Genomic DNA, 14643 nt, shown 5'->3' with positions numbered 1-14643 from the left:
GGAATTGGGTCTAAGGCAAAGTGGCTGAGCCAAGGAGAGGCAAAGTCAAAGTCAGCCCAGGATCTGGGCAGGGTTGAGGGGTGGTGTGGGGGGTGAGTAGTTTCCCCAAGGCCAAGAAGTGCAGAAAGGGAGAGTGTTTTACAGATGTCATGTGGTGTGTCAGGGTCCCTGAATGCTTCTAGAAAGCTACACTAGAAAGCAGGGGTCCCTGGTTGTTAATATAAAACATATTACTTTAAATTTATACTGTATATTTATTTTTCAGCCAACATCTAATCTTATCTTTGCTTTAGTCCAGTGGCTTCCAAACTTTTGCACTGAGACCCACGGAGAACCTTTTACATCTCAACCCATTACACACATCTATACACTCTTAACTGAGATACAAGTTCAATAAAACAATATGTATTGTTATTACATATGATAGCCTCTGATATTTACTTTGCCTTCCCTTGCATTCCCCTGCCTTCCCTTGTATTTTTTTTGTTTTTGTTGTTTGTTTTTTTGAGACAGGGTCTCATTCTGTTGCCCAGGCTGGAGTGCACTGGTGCAATCTCGGCTCACTGCAAACTCTGCCTCCCGGGTTCAAGCGATTCTGGTGCCTCAGCCTCCCAAGTAGCTGGGATTACAGGTGTGTACCACCACTCCTGGCTGATTTTTAAAAATATTTTTAGTAGAGATGGGGTTTCACCATATTGGCCAGGCTATTTTCAAACTCCTGACCTCAGATGATCAGGCCCGCCTTGGCCTCCCAAAGTGCTGGGATTAAAGGTGTGAGCTATCACACCTGGCCTCTGCTCCTATATTTTTAAAGATACTGATTGTGACCCACCAAGTTCATCCCATAACTTACTAATGAATTGCAACCTGCAGATCGAAATTCTTTTTCATTCCAGTCAGTATAGCTCCTTCCAACTGCTATGGCCACCCCAGCATAAGCGCCATGCTGTTCCCACCTTCTGAAGCAAACCCAGGGCAGCCCCAGATCTGCTGCCCTACCTTGTCCTTCTGTTTGTCCTTCCCTCCTCACCTCTCACAGCCACTCCCTCTCAGCCACTTTCCCCCATCTCGCTTTCACTTGATCTCTCAATTTTTGAGAGATAGAACAAAAAGCCATTTCCCAAAATATGGTAAGCATACCTGTCCTGGGGCCAAGACGATTTTAGGGACACAGAGATGAACTTATTCTCCTTTTGCTAGTTACAACCCTCTTTTTTCCAGTTGTCTTCTATACGTAACAAGTGATGCTGGTTTTCTCTTTAGAAGAATAAAAAGTAATTGTAGCTAAAGTTTATTGAATACTTGCCATATGTCGGGCACTATTTTCAGAACTTTACATATGTAAACTTGTTTAACCTCCACGACAATCCTATGAAGCCGTTGCTAATATTATTATCACCATTTCACAGATGAAAAAATCCCAGAGGCACAGGGAGGTTAGGAATTTGCCCGAGATCACACAGCTGGTAAGTGGAGGGACCAGGAAGTCTAGCACCTTAGAAGAAAGTCAACTCTAGAAACAGCATTGAGTCAAACTCTCATTCTACCACTTTCTAACTGTGTGAACTTAGGCGAGTTATTCAGCCCACCTGTGCCTCAGTTTTCAAATCTCTGCCTCAGTTTCCTCACTGAATCTAACACATCATCAATTTATATATCACTAAAAAAGATTTAAAAGTATAAATTTAATCATGACTGGCTGGGTGCGGTGACTTATGCCTGTAATCCCAGCATTTTGGGAAGCTGAAGCAGCGGAATCACTTGAGGCCAGGAATTTAAAACCAGACTGGAAAACATAGCAAGACCCTGTCTCTTAAAAAAAAATTTAACCATGACTTATAGGCTTTCTTATCAATTATTCATCCTGATAACAGAGAATGTTAAAATACAAAAAAAAGAGCATCTTAGAATCAATGAAATATAATAATACTACATTGTAGGATTATCAAGAAGAGTACATGGATCTAGCATTTATTATGGTGCCTGGTACACGGGAAGTTCTTCATCCATGTTAGCTCTTCTGGTTGTTACAATGGTTGTGCCTATTTGAGAGGGGAAAGAGTTGCGGCACAGAGAGAGTACATTCTCAGGTTGCCCTGGTAGGAAATTGGTGGTCCCCAGATCTAGCTGAGGTCTGTAACTCTCTTGCTGGCTGGGGCTGCCTGTCTCCAAGTCGGGTGAGGCCTGGCTTGTGTCTGAACACCAGACCAGTGGGCTTTCATTTTGCTTTATGTGCCTTCACCAAGAAGGTGGGTGTGGTGGCTCACGCCTGTAATCCTAGCACTTTGGGAGGCCGAGGCACGTGGTTAGCCTGAGCCTGGGAGTTCGAGACCAGCCTGGGCAATATGGTGAAACCCCGTCTCTACTAAAAATACAAAACTAGCCAGGCGTGGTGGTGTGTGCCTGTAATCCCAGCTACTCAGGAGGTAGCTGAATCGCTTGAATCTGGGAGGCGGAGAGTGCAGTGAGCCAAGATTGTGCCACTGCACTCTGTTTCAGGAAAAAAAAAAAAGATCTATTGAGCCCATTTGCCTCAGGACCTTCCAGGTCTTTGTCATTCCTGTTTCCAGAGTCCTGAAGGTCATAACCATGGCCCACATTCCCCCCATTCCCAGGGGAGTGTCTAGACTTTCTGACTCAAGACAAATTACCAAATGTATAAATGCCCATTCTGCTTAATGACTTTACTTCCACTTTTCACAGACTCTCAGATGTGGCTAGAAATAGTCCCAAACCCTGTAATCTTTCATAGAGCTGAGCTAAATTAAGTGGGTAGTGTTCCTCCAGAATTCCTCTCCCAAGCACTTACCACTGATGTACGTCCCTCCCTACTTTGCTCACAGAACAGATGTTTGAAAAAACGTCACTTGACTGTGAAGAAGGAAAAAATGTTACTAAAACGTGGATTTCCACACCCACCCCCATACATAAGTTCTTGGATCTACTGCTAATGCACTCTTCATGCATATTTATTCAACACACTTACTCCTCCACACATGCACACACATATATGCAATGGACTCCCTACCCTCACCATTCACATGAACATTGTCACAAGGATTTTCTAACTTATATTTTTAATATTTTTGCTCCATAACCATGGCTTTGAGCTAATTGTTTCACATTTTCTTAATGTACACCAGAAATGGCATTTACATCTCAGTCTAGCATCAGGTTCACTGGCAGGCAAGGCAAAAAGCACACATTTAAATTTGGTCATAGCTAGACGACAGAGCCACAGACCCCTGCTTAATTTCTGGTGTCCTTGGCCGGCTGCCTGAGAAGGAACTCTGTCTGCTGGGAACTCAGGCATTGGATGTAATAAGCACTGACTTCCACATGAAAAGACTAAAGCTTTGTCGTACAGAGAGCACTAGGTCTTAGGCGATGACTTAGTGCCTTAGATTCCCATATTAGCACAAAGGTTAAACCTGACACTATTAATTGCAACCTTTCCAGATAATTATTTTCTCCTTTACCCTATTGGGACCGCTTGTGTTCTCCGAGAAAACTCCCTGAGGTGAGCTTTCCTTACTTGCCACCTTCTTTTGTCTTCAGGGAGAGTGAAAACGAGGCATGGTGCAGCTCGGATCAAGCGTTTGCTGTCTCCTGCCTTTTTACCATGGCGACACGACACACCGAGCGCACTTTGAGAGCGAGAACTGTCCTCTAGAGGGAGAGACAGGAACACACACTGGAGGCTGAATGTTGTCTGTATCATCCCCAGTAGTTCTGAATTGTCATACTTTGCAGGAGGACCCTGGCTGGGGGCCTGCATTTTTTTCTCTGTGACTGAATCCTCTCTTGCTGGCTCTGTCGCAGTCAGCCACCCTTCGCTGTTGACTGGTCCTCATACATCCATGAGAGCCTTGGGAAGGGACACACTCTTTCCTTGGCTCTTCCCTCTAAACGGCAACACAGGCCCTCCAGCTCCCAGACCAAATGGCTAATGCTGGGGCTGAAAAAACTGTACACCAAAATGAAGGCCTCAGAGCAGCCACAGAAGCAAAAGTTTTTCTCTGATCTTCTCCTGCCCTCCCCTGCAACCCAAGCCTAGCCATAAAAACTAGAATCCCTCTTCCCCCAAGGCGAGGCATAGAAACCAGAACCCCTTTTCCTGAAAGCCAGCCAAAAAACCTAAAAATATTCCATACAAAAACGGGCCAGAAATAAATGATCTGACCTACCTTGTTTGACTGTAGGTCAGAAGACACCCATTGCAGAGAGCCCCCATTCCAGAGAGGGTAAAAGTCCCCATACCCAGAAGGAAGGAAAGCTACACAGGCAGACCAAGAAGAACCTGAACAGACAGGCCTTGTGGAGTCTCCCTGCTCAGTCTATTCACAGTAGATCAGACCCTTTTTGTCCAATCATATTTCTACGTGGCTGTCCATACCTTGTTGAACCTAAGCATAAAAATGGACAATTTTCCTTGTTTCTTTGGGTCTTCATTCTGAAGCCTCCCATGTATACATGTGAAATAAATGTGTATGCCTTTTCTCCTATTCATCAATCTGCTTCATGTTAGTGATCTTACAGCAAACCTTTAGGGGACCAAGGGCCTCAGCCCCCACACTAATCTTAGAATCATAGGTTGAGGCTGGCTCCCACCCAACCACCAACTGACATCTCTGAGGCCAGGGTGAGCTTACTCTTCAACACCAGGAATCATCAGGCTTCTCCATTTCATGCAGGAGAGACCCAAAGCCCTCTCCCAAGCCCAGGAAAAGGGAATGATTTGTTTTCCTCTTCACATCTTGTAAAACTGAAACTCCATACTCATTAAACATCAACTCTCCATTTCCGTCTCCTCCAGTCCCTGGCATGCATCATTCTACTTTCGGTCTATGTGGTTTTGACTACACTTATACCTCATATAAGTGGAATTATACAACATTTATCTTTTTGTGACTGGTTTATTTCACTTAACATAATGTCCTCATATGTTGTAGCATGTCAGATTTTCTTTTCTAAGACTGAATAATGTTCTATTGCATGTATATGCCATATTTTGCTTATCCGTATGTTGATGGACACTTGCCAAAGACACGTTCTTTCATTGAATTATTTTCAGCTTCAGAATTCTAAAGATCCAATCTATCCCAGGAAACTCCATTTCATATGTATTTTTCAATGATTAACCAATACTTGTTTAAAACTTGCAATTTTTACTGAATATATAATCTGTATCTGTCCTTTATCATCTGACATTTTTCTACTCTGTAATTTTCATGAACTGTTTAGTGTCCCATTGTGGCCTATCAGCCAGAATGGTCTGGGTTAAGCTGTAGTAACAAACAACCCCAAAATCTCAGTGACATAAAACAATTTTTAATTTCTTGCTCACTGTATGTGTCAATTGCAGATCAGTTAGGGATCGGCTCTGTGACATAATGTTCTCACTCCAGGACCCAGGTAGAAGAAAAACTGACCATGGGAAAAAAAATTATACATTGGCTCTTAAAGTTTCTGCCTGGATGCCACATTGTATTTCCTTTCACATTTCCTTGGCTAAAGCTAGTCACATGGCCTCACTTAAGCTAAGGTGGGAAAGAAATGAAATCCTACTATGTGTCCAGTAGGAGAATTGGAAATATTTGGTGGACAGCACTAATGGTTACCATATATGAATGTAATATAATAAAGGATTCCCTATTTTAGGGCATCTAAGTTTTTTCCAATTTTTCCTTAAGCTGAACAAGTTTGTGGATACGTATTTTTTTAAGATGTCCAAGGAAGTATACAAAATTTCAGGTGGAATGTTAGTAAAACCAGCCATTTATGTTGAGGTGGTGCAAATCTTAAACAAATTATAAGTCTCAAGCAATGATAATGATTTTGAGTCGTGGCATCCAGCATTGCTCCAAATACCAACAATCCAAAGTAAAACAGGCAAAAAAAAGAGCCAGAATACTTAAATTTGCTTCTTAGATTGCCTAAAATCTGTTTATCTATTGTCTGTTTTTTTATTGTTAATAATGAGTATTCTGTATCTTTATATAGGAAGATTCCCAATATTATCAGGTCCAGCTAAAACTTCACCAGTTTGCAAATTATTCATCACCTGTTGCCCCCACTACTGAATCTAGTATGCAAGGTTTTGCATGCCAAACTGAGCACATGTGGCCTCGGGTGCTGTTTTCCAATCTTTTCTAGATGATCCCTCATGAAAACTTGTTCAGACACCCAGGTACATATTACCTCTAGCTGTGGACAAGTCCATCTGCAAATAATCATACCCTCCACACCCACTGACAGTAAACTCATGTAACAGCTAATGGGCTAATAGCCAACATTAACTTAAGGGACTGGCCACTACCCAAGGTAAATCAAGATACCACAGAGGTAATAACACAAACCATCTTGACAAATCAAATACAAGGATAACTGTTGTACAGGGCCAGTTGTGCAACTGTATCTGTGTAAACGCTGGCCAGACAGACTCAGTTGGTAGCTATTCTGCATGGGTTATCTCATAGTCCAACTGCAAGACAAAGAGCAAAATGGCACTACTTTCCATGTTACGTGAAAAATGCATACTGCATTCAAACTACTGTTGTCCTCATTGAAACATCCATCCAACCAAGCTATGTGTATGTTACAAATATACTTTCAATTGTTTTTGTTATATCTTTTATTATTTAAGACCACTTTACCCTAATCATCTTCATGGGTATTTACGTGTGTAAAGTGGGGAAGGGAGATGAAAATTATCATTTTGAAACGTGTTTGAGAAATACTAGATAAAACAAAGATAATTCAGATTCTTAATTGCAAGACTTCTCAGAGCCTTTGATATACTAATGTGTCAGTAAATTTTCATGAATATAAATGACCTCAGTGCATTTTTTAAAGTAAAGAAACAAAATATCATTAATGTATGAACAAATGGTTTGCCTCTTTCTTGACCTGTACCCTCAATGAAAACGTCTAACATTGGTCACTCAGCACCTTTCCCTCAATTTGATATTCATCTCATGGTCCTCACTCTACATCCTCAACTAATCAGAAGTGGAAGACTCAGGGTATCTGGAATGAGGGATTGTCATCAGACAGGGTCAGGGCTTTCTTGAAAGAAATTTAAAGTGATGGAAAGAAACGGGAAGAGGAAGAAAAGAGAAGATCCTGCAAAGGTAGAGGGTGTCCAAGATAATTTGGTGTGGAGCTGAGTGAAAAAAAATGGGGGAAGAGAGGTGTTGAGAAAGCTTTGAGATGTGAGACAATTGTATAAGGAGAAGAATGAGGAAAAGAAAAATTTAAGAAATGAAGTTAGGAATTATGGATTGGATCTCCTTTAATATTCTTTGAGAAATGAAAGAAGGTGAAAGAGAGTGATCACACTTGGTTACTGAACTGTTTCTTTGAATGCTAACCCTGTTGAGACTGGCCACGTAGGCCCCGGGATTTATTCAAGTTACAACAGAACATCTCCACACCAGTATTCCACAAAATACCTTTAGAGAAATGCTGAATAACACTGTAAACTTACACAGCCTAGAATAGAGACAGGGAAAGAAGCAAAATATTGATTGCTTTTGGCCCAGGGGCCTTTCAAGATTTAGAAAACAAAGCTTAGAAGCAATGGCATTTTGTTTTTAAATTTTAAGGATTGAAACAAAACTAAGAATGAATTTTTCAGTAAAAAACAAGGTTACAATTTTTGATATTGATTTCATAAAAGAAAACATCAAGGCTGGGCATGGTGGCTGACACCTGTAATCCCAGCACTTTGGGAGCCTGAGGTGGCAGATCACTTGAAGCCAGGAGTTTGAGACCAGCCTGGCTGACATGATGAAACCCTGTCTCTACCAAAAATACAAAAGTTAGCCAGGCATGGTGGTGGGTGCCTGTAGTCCCAGCTGCTCCAGAGTCTGAGGCATGAGAATTGCTTGAGCCCAGGAGGTGGAGGTTGCAGTGAGCCAAGATTTCACCACTGCACTCCAGCCTGGGCAACAGAGTGAGACTGTCTCAAAAAAAAAAAAAAAAAAAAATTCAGAGCACTGCTTTCTCACACAATTTTAATTATTGCTTTGATTGAAACATAAATTTGTCAGTTCAAATAAAGCTTTTAATAACTCCACTTTGAATTTACATTAGTTCTAAGCCATTTGTTTGGCTAATTATGGATATTACTTGTATATCATACCTGTATACTTACATAGCATACTACTCCATTAGATTGTTAGTATTAAATGAATTAATACATGTAGAACAGTTAGAACAGGGCCTGCCATCATGTATACATATGTAACAAACCTGCACGTTGTGCACATGTACCCTAGAACTTAAAGTATAAAAAAAAAAATAAACAGGGCCTGCCATTTAGTTAGAACTCCATACATTGAGCTATCAGTTTTATTACCAAATTTCATCACTTTAAAACATTTTTTTTTGCCTTTTTGCAATATCTCTGAAGTTGGGATGGTATCTTAGTCTGTTTAATCTACTATAACAAAATACAATAGGGTGGCTTATAAACAACAGCAATTTAGATCTCACAGTTCCGGAGGCTGGGAAGTCCAAGATCAAGGCACTGGCAGATTCAGAGTAAGGGCCTGCTTCCTCACAGACAGCTTTGTCCTCACTGTAACCTTATATGGCAGAAGGAGCAGAAAGAAGGGGCATATGCAATCTCTATGCAATCTCTTTTATAAGGACACTAATCTCAGGGGGATTCTGTCTTCATGACTTAATCACCTCCCAAAGGCTCTACCTCAAATTGGGCAGAAGGATCTAACATATGAATTTGGGATACACAAAAATTTAGATTAGAGCGGATGGTGTGCCATAAATTCATTGGTAGCATGTTTTTTCTTCTTAATAGTACATTAAATAATAGTGTTTCCAACAACTGATATTGTCTTCGATTCAATAAAATACATTATTATTATTACTTGGCCCCTTTTCTCCCATTATTTTTGAATATTTTGCTATATTTTTGTTTTCCATAAATGATTACCTTTCATTTTATAAATTGATAGTCAAATACACATACCTTTTATATTATTTTTAAAAATCAAAGTACCACCCCCTTCTACTCCCATAAGATCTGTCAGGGTGAAAGATATTGTGGATAATCAGGGTTTTAGGTAATGTATCGCCCATTTACTATATCTTGGGGAATGTTTGATAAAGGAGTTGAAATAAACAACAAATTAGAAGAGAGACTTCAGGTCAGGGAGATATAAGGAAAACAAGATATGGTATTGTGTAATAGCCCTCATAAAATATGTAGAAGTTTTCTTAATCAATATTCACATAATCAGCTTATTGGATTTACCAGTAGTCTCCATTCCCTTGAACATCTGTAGTGGAAACTTTGAGTACATGAATCTGTAGCAGCTAGGGTTCTTTGGTTGCAAGTAACAGAAACCAACTCTTTCTTGCTAACTTAAGCAAAACGGGAGATTTTTGGAAGGCGGCAGGACAGCAAAAACAATAGGCTCAGAGACCAAACTCAGAAATGGCTGGAGCACCAGGCTTTGCACCAGGGAAAACTTATGGATCTTTATGGTGTCAGGAACACCCAGCTTTCTTTTCTGGGAGCTACTCCTGGTTAAAATGGGTCTACTCTTTTTCAATCTGTTTGTCTTTCTGGTCAAGGCCAAAAGTGTAGGGAGGGAGCCCATAGATCCCCAGGTCATGTGCCTGCTCCTTGACTGAGGGAGAGTGGCACAACTTGATCAAAGTCCTACCAGACCGTCTCCAAGGGAAGAGGCAAATCCCAAGAAGGAACTAGGCACTATTACCAAAGGAATGTGGAATGGACACTGGCCTGCCAAAATAACCAACAAACGACCCCTACCAATCTAAACAACAACAGCAACTAGCACTGGGTCATCCCATCATGCTAAATTCCACAACCTGTAGGAAAGTTCATTGTAAAATGGAAAGAGCCATAAACACAGCTTTTGTACTTGTACTCCAGAAGACATCTTACCTGGAATAGTACTATAAATAAAGAGGAACTTGAGGGCAGCATGGGTGGGGCAAATCTTCTTCAGCTCAGCCCGCATCCCTCAAAGAGCGAATGCACAGGCCACAAAGAAAGGCACTTCCCGAGGGCACCCCTAGCTTTTGCCTTTATCCTTGACATGCCTATTCAGCTATTAGAGCTGCGTGATCCTACAGGTCAATCTCATTAGCTCATGTTCAAAATACTTGAATTTGTTTCCATGCACAAGATTAATTCTAGCTGGTAGCTTGACTTACACATTAGATGACTCACCACGTGCATGCAAACAGTCTTAGCTTTTCTCACAGTTGCATGAGTCAACTTGCTTCTGTTAACTTGGGCGAATGATAGTTCGCTTTGTTTCCATCACCTGGCTTTTTTGGTGTTTTGTTCTGCCCCCAAGTGCCACTTTCTCCTTCCTGACTGATCTTTATCTCCTTGCCTTTGCATTTACTGTCCTACTGATTCCACAAACAATGCCCACTCCGGGGCACATGTTCCTGCTGTGGAGAAAAACAAACCAAAGCACAGCTGCTGAGCTTGTCACCTGCTTTCTTGGTAGGAGCAAGATGTTATTTTTTGCAAAGGCGGTTGTGGCAAGAAGCCCATCCCTTAGCTTTAGCAGGAGCAGAGCAGGGACTAAAGCTTCATGTGAATCTAATCTGCAAAAATCCCTGGATGGAGTCTTTCTGGTTTCCATCTGCCACCTTTTAAATGGTGTGTTTTATTATTACTGCACTTACCAAGAGTTATCTTTTCCACTGTGGTTTAAATACAATGTTAAAGACATTTAGAGAAGAACCAGTAATTTAAAGGAAAGTTGCTAGGTCAATATTTTTGTATGAACTTGGGTGTAGAAGACTGAGGGAAACTAGAAAATGGATGTTTGATATGGCATTTCAACATAGGGTTAGATGGTATTACTTTGATTTATGTTTTTGCTTATTCATGTGTGAGTGCATATTACATGCGGAGTTCTGTTTAATGGCTGACCCTGCACAGAGGCAGGTCTGAGAGCTCCAAGAAACACTTAGGTCTGAACAATTTGCCTTGTCCCAGCTTGCACTCTGCAACCCCACTTGCTTCCCATCCTTTTGGCTCCTGAGCTCTGGTGTTTCCATTTGTTGACCTTGCCTCGCTCCCTGGATCTCACACCTGGTACCAGTTTTCTGCTTACAGCCTTTTACTGCCTTTCTTGATGAGAGTTTAGATTTTCCTTCTGGCCTTCTTTTCTTCTGCCACTGGCTCGGCCCTCAGCACCTTCACCATCTCCTCTTTGACCAAGGACAGCTGTAAACAACTCTGTGAGCAGAACCCAGACATTTAAGGGGAAAAGAAAACCAGAATAAAGAATGTGTGGTTTATTTGAGGAAATAGACCCTGCATATATTGATAAACAAGGTTTGAAACACACAAAAAGCGTTCAGAGATAGAGCACTGTCAAAAGCCTAACTTTCGGAAAAAATTTTATAGGCTAAGGGTGATAAACAAGATCTATCTTCCATGCCAATTCTAATCGGTTGGTAGTGCCAACTGTGGGAAAGGATTCTAAAGCTTCATCTGCATTGAGCTGGAAAGAGTATCTTGATCAATTAGTGAAATGACCTTGAGCAAGGCAACATGCATTTGCTTATTGCTACCACTGCTGTGACAAATGGCCCACCCTTTAGAAATTTTTAAGTAGGAGAGTTTTTAAAAATGAGATCATTATTTTAAGGAGATTAATTTGTCTCTGCACAGAATGACTGAGAGGAGGACAAGATGTTTCCAGAGACACAAGTTAAAAGGCTCTTATTGTCTTGTTAAATGACAAAATGGCTAAACACAGCTCCCAAAAGATGGGGAGAAAGATGACATAAGCTGGAGGAGCACTGTTCTCTGGGGAGTGAGGCTGAACTAATGTCAGTAGGAATTAGCTGGACCTGGGAAGGATGTCGCAGTGGCAGAAGCAGTGATTTCTTATACCTCCTGACAGGGGGCTAAGAAGGAAGAATGTTGGTTCCCCATCCCCAGTCCAATGCCAAATAGGCATCGGTATTGAGAGCAGCAGAAAACTATGTCCCATGCCACTTGCCAGAGGGGAGAGCTATCCTCTATCCTTTCCTGCTAAGCCCCCAGCAGGTGGAAGATGACCAGTGTGGACTCTGGGTTGGGGCTGGCAAAACCAAAGACTGATGAGTGTCTGTATCTGGATGTCAATCATTGTGAATATAGGAAGAAACGGATGGATAAAAATATTTTAGGAGGTAAAATAGAATTGATTAAAAGAATAAAATAAATAGGATTTTGTGAGTAACTAAAAAAGAATTAGGAAAAGTAGAAGTGACTCTACAGTTTCAGATATGGGAAAATGGGGAATGTAAGAGATTTACAGAGGAAGTTGAAGTGTGGCAGAGACTGCTAATTTTCTTTAATATCTGTCTTCTCTTTTCCCATAGAACCAGAACTGCAGACTTTTAGCTGAGCATATTACTTCTCAGAATAAAGATTGCATTTCCAGGCTTCCTTTCGGCTCAGTGCCTGTGTGTAAGTTCTTGCCTATAGGATATAAATAGAAGCAACATATGCAAGTTCAGGGTTGCGCCTTCCTCCTCCCTTTTTCCCCTTTCCACTGCCAAGGAGGCTTATGAAATGATGCTGCTGAGCCATCTTGAACCATATGGGCAAAAGCAACTCTCTAGAGATGGAACAGCAAGATCAAAGGATCCTGCTCACTGATGCTGCCATAGGAGCCCAGGACTGCTTACACGTGGGCTGTTACAGAGGTGTGGGCATCAGAGAGATCCTCTCTCTGTGCCAATTCTCTATTATCACAAGTCTTTGTTACAGCCTCACCTATATCCTAATTTCTACCAGGAGTGACTTTTATAAGAAAGGTATTAAAAAATTACGTTAGGGCCCGGCGCAGTGGCTCATGCCTGTAATCCCAGCACTTTGGGAGGCCAAGGCGGGTGGATCATGAGGTCAAGAGATCGAGAGCATCCTGGCCAACATGGTGAAATCCCATCTCTACTAAAAATATAAAAATTAGCTTGGCATGGTGGCACACACCTGTAGTTCCAGCTACTCGGGAGGCTGAGGCAGGAGAATCACTTGAACCCAGGAGGCGGAGGTTGCAGTGAGCTGAGATTGCGCCACTGCACTCTAGCCTGGCGACAGAGCAAGACTCCGTCTCAAAAAAAAAAAAAAAAAAAAAAGGCCAGGCGCGGTGGCTCACGCCTGTAATCCCAGCACTTTGGGAGGCCGAGGCGGATGGAGCACGCGGTCACGAGATCGAGACCAGCCTGACCAACATGGTGAAACCCGTCTCTACTAAAAATACAAAAATTAGCTGGGCGTGGTGGCACGTGCCTGTAATCCCAGCTACTCGGGAGGCTGAGGCAGGAGAATTGCTTGAACCCAGGAAGTGGAGGTTGCAGTGAGCTGAGATTGTACCACTGCACTCCAGCCTGACAGGAGAATTGCTTGAACCCCGGAAGTGGAGGTTGCAGTGAGCTGAGATCGCACCACTGCACTCCAGCCTGGTGACGGAGCGAGACTCCATCTCAAAAAAAAAAAAAAAAAAAAAAAAATTATGTTGCATCTTCACCTATAACCTAAATTCTACTAGAAGTGTCTTTTATAAGAAAGATGTTACAAAATTACATGCCAGGGCCAGGTGTGGTAGCACCCATTATGTTCCCAGCTACTCAGGAGGCTGAAGCAGGAGGATCTCTTGAGCCCAGAAGTTAGAGGCTGCAGTAAGCTATGATTACACCACTGCACTCCAGCCTGGGTGACAGAGTAAGACTCCATCTCTAAAATAAATAAATAAAAATTACATGCCAGGATAATCAGGCATTTTGCAATGAGATGATTGAACTGCTCTATGTAATCCTCTCAGTAATCAGAAAAATGGAGGGGATGCTGGAAAACTAGAGACAACCAAAAGTAAGGAAGAAGTTTTTTTTTTTTTCCTTTTTTTTTTAGAGAAAGCAGGTGGGTCCTGACAATGAGAGATTGGTAAGCATGGAGGTGACCTGAGCCAGGTCGTAGACCAGAAAGATTCATGAGCATTTGGAACAAGAGATGGCAACCAGCAGGAGGCAACATAAGCTCAGAAAGACCAAATACAATTTTTTGTTTTGATTGTGACTGCAGACAGGTAAATCAAGATATGTCTGTGCACATAACATATCTGAATTTCCACCAGGCATTTAACAAAGTCTTTCTGAATTTGTTTCTGGAGAAAATGGAGGAGTCTGTAGTAGATGATAGCCTTGGATGGATGCGTGTGTAACTGAGTGGATCTGCATCCACATGGGAGGAAAGTACTGGTAAGACAAAGTGCCAAAGAGGCCCCGCACTCAATCTCCATTAATACAAGTCTAGAGTGCATGGCAAGGAGAGAATTGGACTGATATACCCACCCAGCTGGAATCTATGTCCCATTCATAGTGCCTTGAAAAGAGACATTGACAGATTGCTACTCATCCAGAAGAGGGCAATCGGGGTAAATTGGAAATTAAGGAACTGATAAAGAATGGAAGGTATTTAGCCTGAAGACCTGAAGCCTTGGGAGGAGGGCTGGATGATGGCGACAGTCTTCAAGTATCTTCAGAATTATTCCTTTAGAATGTTCTATGTGGTTCCATTGGCTGCATGTTTTCCCCAAGGCTATAATATGAGTCAGTGGCAGACTGGAATTG

At 41.8% G+C, this 14643-nt stretch overlaps 1 long non-coding RNA gene across 1 annotated transcript in view; it reads left to right on the top strand.

The window, feature by feature from the left end:
* Positions 1–12480, top strand: part of LOC107967602 (uncharacterized) — a 33645-nt gene extending 21165 nt beyond the window's left edge. Inside the window, exon 3 of the long non-coding RNA XR_008538556.2 lies at positions 12394–12480. This is a non-coding gene — a long non-coding RNA (uncharacterized LOC107967602). The remainder of the gene's footprint in view (positions 1–12393) is intronic.
* The last annotated feature ends 2163 nt before the right edge of the window (positions 12481–14643 follow it).

Source organism: Pan troglodytes, chromosome 10 (assembly GCF_028858775.2).
Source record: "Pan troglodytes isolate AG18354 chromosome 10, NHGRI_mPanTro3-v2.0_pri, whole genome shotgun sequence".
Classification (NCBI taxonomy): Eukaryota; Metazoa; Chordata; class Mammalia; order Primates; family Hominidae; genus Pan; species Pan troglodytes.
Note: the sequence above shows the minus strand (reverse complement) of the source record. Positions and strands in the feature narration are given on the sequence as shown.